Source organism: Sabethes cyaneus, chromosome 1 (genome assembly GCF_943734655.1).
Source record: "Sabethes cyaneus chromosome 1, idSabCyanKW18_F2, whole genome shotgun sequence".
NCBI lineage: Eukaryota > Metazoa > Arthropoda > Insecta > Diptera > Culicidae > Sabethes > Sabethes cyaneus.
In genome coordinates, this window is record NC_071353.1 from 69,923,592 (window position 1) to 69,931,309 (window position 7,718).

The window sequence follows — 7,718 nt, forward strand, 5'->3', positions numbered from 1 at the left end:
TATCTACAGCTTATGTAGAACAATGATAAGGTAAAATAATGTTAAATTTATCCAAACTGCATGTTAATTTTAGTTTTCTATGACATGTTCATTTTGCCCTCACTGCATGTTCATTTTACCCACACGAAAAAAATCAGACTCGAATGTGACGCTTTCGAAAATAAGGAATTTTTCATGACAAATCGTCCTTTTTTAAACATCTTTATATTTTGCAACGTGGAATATGAATCCAGCTTTCAATTCATGTTGTACGTTCAGCATTTGGTTGGTTCCTGGGGAAGCAAATGGCGAAATTGCTAAGGGTGTTCATTTTCCCCCCAGTTCCCCTACACCTTGGCTTTTTTCGTATTTCTCTAAGAGGAACACACGATTCAAGCGTGTTTTTGATGTGGAGGTTAAAAATACCGACTTATATATCTAGGTTGTCTACCGTATAAAACGCGTTCCAGTCGATTTGATTGAACATGGAAATCAGCAACGAAGTATTCATACGACTATAATCTCGGTAGCATATTACTTCCTCAGTATTGAAAATGTCCACATTGACAGATGCGAAAATCATATCATGATCAGACATAAACGGCACACTAATTTGGTTAAAGTGCAAGATTGATTCAGAATCATTAGTCAGAAAAAGATCTATTTGAGAAGATCCCATACGATGAAAATGCGTTGGATAACTTCCTGCACTAGACAAGGATAAACCTTGCATGCATCTAAACATACTTTTGGTTCTGTTAGAATCAGTGTCCAGCAAATTCGTATTAAAATCACCAATTAACATAATTTTATCATATTGAAATTTCAAATCAGAAAAAATATCGTATAATAACTGAGAACAATCAACGTTAGGAGGGTTGTAGAAAAAACCCATAAGTATTTTGTCTCTATTCATCCTTAGCTCAAGTAGTATGAACTCAGTACACGAGTTGATAGTCGCATCGTTCGATATTTGATTGATTTTGTAATTAATATGCTTCTTAAGATACAACAGGATTCCACCTCCGAGACGTCCTTTTCGATCGTTTCTTATAATTTTATACTCGTCAATATTAAGCAGATCATCTGGCGTTCGATCATTCAGCCATGACTCACATACACACATGATATCAACTTTAGAAATCAACGCTATGTTTCTAAGTTCTGCAAGTTTCGAGAACTTCCTCGCACATATACTTTGTGCATTCATGCAACACATAGTTAGCTTCCCTTGAACGAATGCAGATTTCATAACAATACCAGGTATACTCAGGTTATTAGAGGAGTTGCTTGCAGTGTTAATATTAGCCATAGTCAAAGAAAATACCAAAAGAGTTCAAGGAAGGACAGTGTAAGAGCATTTTTAATCTAATTATGGTAATTAATACAATAAATAATTTTAACAAGATGCACATTTTAAATCTATCCTATCACGAATAAGTGAATCTATATACAAAAAACAGTTGGATAACACTTCACCATAATTGAGCATGTATTACGGCATCACCTTCTTATGTTTACGTAAAATGGTAGTACTGAATAATTTGGCATCAGTGTCAACACAACTAGCAGTAACATATTCGATATCCTCATCAGCAACGTCATCGTCCACCTTTATCTCCATAAGCAAGCCCAACAGCAACATATCACCACAGCAGCAACATCATCTCTGGCGACAGCAGCAACAGAATAGACTTTTAGGAAAGGATTCAAAAGGAATAAAGGAAAGGATTGGCAGGAATAGAAAAACTTCAAAGGAGTAGGTTTCTAACTTTTATACTTTCAGGAGACGATCTGAGATGGAACACTAGGATGGGCGATGAAGGATATGATGAACTTGTATGGAAAGGGTATTCTTCACATGAACTCCTGCAACTCTTCTTCATTCCTGATAGGATGATCTTCTTCGGCGTTCATGGCACGCACATAAACAACACCGCCACGTGTAAAAACTTTCCTCAATCTTCCTTGCTTCTTTAATTCAATTGCTTTAGCTTTAATTTTCCTTGCATTTATAATCAGATTTTCATTAACATATAATCTGCTATCTGATTGAAAACCGATATGTCTCAAAGTCAATGACCGAGTATGTAAATATCGATTAAAAAATCATTCCGCTGGATCGTGATCGCAAATTGCACAAGTATAAGGCTCTTTCATCGTTTTATTTGCAAGACGACGAATGTCCACTAACGGTACCGTTGATTCTGCATATCCCATAGTGTAGCACAAGCTTCGAAAATATTCCAATAAATTTTCATGTAATATGAATAGCACACCACTAATCAACAAGTCATTAGAAAGTCTCGAGCGATCAATAGCATCTGTGTTGTCCTTGACATTCGAGTTGACCTGAGTAAGTTTAGCATTAACGCTGTTCATCTCCTCCTTGATTTCACCCAATCCATGAATTAGTTCTTGACGTAGAGTATTTCCCAGTTGCAGAATCCGGTCCTCCATAGTCTTACTCTGCTGCGCAATCATCCGGGCCAATTCGTTATTGGTAACATCGCTGATCGGAGAGATAGCCGGGTCATCAGGCTTCGTTCGCTTTTTATCTTGTTTTGACATTTCGGCAGCTTTTCTACTCCGTAGCCACAGTTGACTCAACAATCAGCAACAATGACAAAAGTTATTGATGAAACCGTTATACCGTTTATCGCACAATGGAGATTGTTACAAAGCGTAAAGTTTCTGGAAGCGAAATTAGACCTCACGCGTAACAATTCTTGCCGCTTTCAGCATCAATCATGTGTTGCAGCTAGTTCTTGCACTTGCAACAGAAAACCGGTGATTAAACAGCTTGTTTACATCGAAATATACAGATTCACTATCCTCGCTTAATTTACGTCCACTTAATCTTACCGCAGTGTTGCCATACCTAAAAAGTCCGGCGAAAGCTATCAGGCCGACGTAAGCAATTTTTTGTTATCCTGCGGTAAGACGTAATCCTACAGCTATATCTAGCGGCGGCCACCAAAAGGTGGTGGAGGGCATCAGAGGATTAATTAAATAATTTACTCAAGGGGGCCCTGCAGCCGCAAGGTTACCGAGTCTGCCTTGACAAGCGAGTGGTCGAGGGTTCGAATCTTAGTAGAATCAGGCCATTCGATGTTAAGTGACTTTAGCATGGGTTTATTCTCAGGCCCCTCCACATCCTTCCTACTGCATTCTGCATTTACTAACAATGAAAGCCTCTTGCCAGGGCAAGTTATAAGAGTGGTACTTGCTTGAAGTGCGAATGAAGCCTCTTATTCAAGGGCAAATTATAGCTTGTTCCGCTTCCTGGTTCTAGGAACGAGATTGGTAATGCATAAGTAGTAAGGAACACATACATACACACCCTTACTCTGTGCTGAACTCTGCTCCATGAAGTATTCCACCACGCACACATATAAAGATTTTTTGACATTAGCTGTGGACCTGGCTGAGGCTGTTTGCAGTAGGAATAATATCAAAAAAATCAAATATCAAACTCCCGGATCCTCTCCTCCACTCTTCGCTCCCCCTCTCACTCCTGCATAACCGATCCACTGCTAATGTCATTCTTGTTAGTGACGACACCGCAAATTACTTCATGCCGTCCATGAAGCCTTTAGCCGGGGCTGGTAATAAGAATGATACTTGCTCGAGGTGCGAATGAAGCCTCTTGTCCAAGGACATATTATAACTAATCTCCGCACTTTCTGGCTCTAGAGCTACATTGGTTGAAAAGTAGTAAGAAGCGTAGAGGGAAAAAGGGGTGAAAACACACCGACACTTTAAGTACGGATAATAAGCAGTTCGCTCACTCTATAGCGATACTGCAATAACAACGAAGTGCGGAACAACACCTGGATAAGATCACAATAGATCAGGTCGTAGTGATAATATCCACACACACAAAAAAAATAATTTACGCATCACTCAAATAAAAATTTGGCACGATGCCTTCTTTAATTATTAAGCGATTTAGTGGCATAATTGAATTGTTTAGATTGATTCGAATAGCCAGAATAATCAGAAATGCTATCCCGGCGTAACGTACAATCTTTTTCAATCTTGATGAGCGCTCGTCCCGATTATTCATTATGAACGATTTGCTGCGAAGGCGAACTCCTATGCCGTTTACGTTTTTGTGGTGTAGCTACACCGTTTGGTGCTACACTTTTCGCTGGATAAACGAACGCTCGCGGTGCAGCAACAGTGATGTGGTATGGGTAGGTTGATATTTTCCGATCTGTACCAGCTACACTCTCTTTTTTTCTGGTGTAGCTGGTGCAGAAAAAGTGTAGCAATGGTGTAGCACAAAAATCGAAGACGAACAGTTTTAGTGCAAAAAAGCTACACCGGTAGCCTCTGTGTAGCTACACCGCAAAAACGAAAACGACACTAGACTCCTATACCCTATCGCATCAGCTCGTAAGGAACAAACGGAGACGAACAAAGCAGAATGAAAAATAGCAGTGGCAATCGTCTAACACCGATCGCTCATGAATAATCACGCTGGTGACATCCTTCACTTCGTTCACGAATGCAAACGGGCAACTAAACTGCCGAACACGTTCGTAAGGGATTATTCGTTTTGAATGCTACGATGCGATTTTCTGCAACCTTGGTCGTTTGTGTCCCCTTAATCCCCTCGTATTTTGATAGTAGATCCATACTTCATCAGTACAAAATTCGTGCTGCAACGTACAACAACTAAATGTTTGTTTACAATAACGGAAGAATACCCGCCTTTGGCAGAAACCCGAGGGTTTCTAGCGTCCACATCCAATTGCATTAATAAAACATCATTTGAAGCAGAAAACCAAGGGTTTCCACCGTCCACAGTTGAAAGCATATTCGTAACGTTATCTAAATTACGTCGGGCGGGTTTATACCAGTGATCGGTGTACCTCCATATCTGTTTTTTGGCATATCGATGAATTCTCAAAACATTAATCGCGTCGGCCATGCAGATGGAAGTCAATTTTGAAGTATCTGCCCCCTTAGCTACCAAGCGAACGAAGTCAACAGAAGCATCGTCATCAAAGTCAAGGCAGCGAGAAACGACTTTTCTAAGAATTGTCAGTTATTGTTGAGTGAAAACCGGATAGGTACAACCACCACCGAGGTTGTGGCGGAGCAGGTAGAATAGATGGAACCGATAAATCACTAAAGTCGATCGAATTAGTGCCACGATCACCAGTTCCAAGCACAGTTTGCCCATTATCAACACGTCGGCGTTTAACTCCAGGTTTCGGCCACACAGGTTCCTTGGGCTGATCATCTTGATTTTGCGAAAACATCAAACGGTCGACTTTGTCACTAAGTGTTAAGTGACCCAACTGTCACCACTATTCTGTATATCGAACGAATTTGTATTTCGAACGAAATTTCCGCCAGCAAAATCAAATGGGCAAAACATCTCGTTCGAAACAAGTCGAACGAAATAAAGATTCGTTCGAAATACAGAATAGGGGTGTGTATCACACATCTGTTGGATTTGGCTATTCATTGCATCATTCGTCGTCACGGTTGGAACAATATTCATCTTCTCTGCTAAATATGCTTGAATACTTCTTCCGTTTAATTCGTCTTTGCATATAGGGCATATAAAAATTGCTTTTCCTTGAGCAAACAAATCCTTATGCGCGCGACCGTTGAAACCGCAACACTGCTGCCCAACATGATAATATGCATCACAGAAGCCACAGTGTACCGGTTCCAAATCGTTTATCGGCAGTTGCCATTCTCCACATTGTTTTTTCTTCATGTCGCTGTGGCTAGGCTACGTACAGGAATCCCTCGAATAACGCGATTGGTGGTACTGTACGCCCCTCACGATATCTCAGCGGTCCATAAACCAATAAAGTTGATTTGTGGTAGTAGACTAAGTTGTACCACATACTAACAATGTACCAAAAATCAACTTTATCGGTTAATGAACAACTAAGAAATCGCCATAGGCGTACACCACCACCCACCGCGTTATTCGGGGGACTGCTGTATGAGCAGGCACAAAAGGCGCGCGTTTGTGTATGATAAATTGCAATCACCTCAACCGGAGCCGAAAAACACTCGTAGAATTATTGTCGTAGCCGTCCAATTTAATGTATATTCCAGCGTCAGTAGATCACAAACAGTCCAAACAGTAACACAAATTCGGTAACAGCACAGAAAATTGTATATTACACCAAAATAAATACGAAAAAGATAGCGATGATAAAAACGTAAACGTAAACAACACATCACGGTTGCCAGAGATAATAAAAGTTCTACAATTCCTAAACAAGCAAAGATAGAAGTATGATACTTTCGGCAAAGTTGTGTATTTTTACTATTTGTACAACTTTATAAAACATGAAAAAAAGCTAAAATAGAAAAACTTTTTTTTAGATTATAGTCACTTTAACCAGTTTTGGGTCATTCGTGACTTCTGCAGGGTTGGGATTTGAACCCGGGTCCTCGGCGTGAGAGGCGTGAATGCTAACCACTACGCCGGGATTGACCCCAGAAAAACTTATATTAATGATTCATAAATAAGAAATAGGATTTTTCTATCTTTGCTGAAGACATAAAAGGTTTCTAACTTCAGCAAAATTTCTTGTAATAATATGCTCTAAAGCTTTGCAGAACACGTCAATGTGTTATATTGAAACTGATGAAAAATAAATTTTTTATTTCACTTTTAGGGGGATTAATCAAAATTTGAATTTCACCAAACGATAGAACTTTTAATTTCAAGAAACTCTTCCAAAAGCTCCATAAACCTAAAATCAAGTTTTCTCACTGAAAACTCTAATGCGCATGTTTATTTGGGTTTGGATCACTGTGAAGCCCTACGGGAATATGTTCCGGAATGGCCACGCCGGAGCAAAATCATCAAATAGAGCCAAAATAATGAGAAACGACCTTCCGAAGTAATTTCATGGATTTAGATACCCATATTGCCAGTATTGCAATCCAAATAGCTCTGTGGCCACTGGAGGGCCAACGGGAACTTGTTACAGAATGGCCATTTCGAGGAAAAATTACCTTTCGGAGTAATTTGAGGAATTTTGGATACCCATATTACTATGATTACATCCAAAATTATAAAAATGTACTTTAATTCCGGAACACATCCGCGGAATATCGGATTTCCGGTAACCAGATAATCCATTTCCGGGTCTGTTGTAACTCCACTGGAAGTGGATATCCTGAATCTTTGAATGGTAAGATGGTCCAAAACGGTCAAATATTGCCAAAGTTACAAGCGTTTCAATTTGCGGGCTGAAGGTTTTTGTTTTTTTGTCGAACACAACGGTTAAACTTGGGCAAAGGACAATAAAGAATGGCTTGGATGCGTATACGTCACCCCATCGGCAGGCAACCATGTTTTCGCCGCCAACATCTCGTGTGTGCGAAAATGAGATAGCATGTCAGCACTGCGTTTCACTCAACTGCCAGCAGTCGGATTTGGGCCCGCTGTCAAATTTTGAGCCCAGGACATGCTGCTTCTGACGTTCACTGCAGCTCGAGATAGAGATGTCGATGGGGTGGTATAGGGTAAAGTGGTGAGGAATGCACCGCTTAAGCAAAACATCATTTTGCAGAGCAACGGTGTGTTTATTCCACGTTTTTCTGCTTCTAAAAGACGCAAAAGACGTTAAACGCAACCAGCAAATTTATATATAATCACGTGTTGTATAAACTCCTGAAACTAGGCTTAAAAAATGACGGAAGCGTTTGTTATAGCGTTCGTTTGTTGGGATGGGATGGATGCAATAATG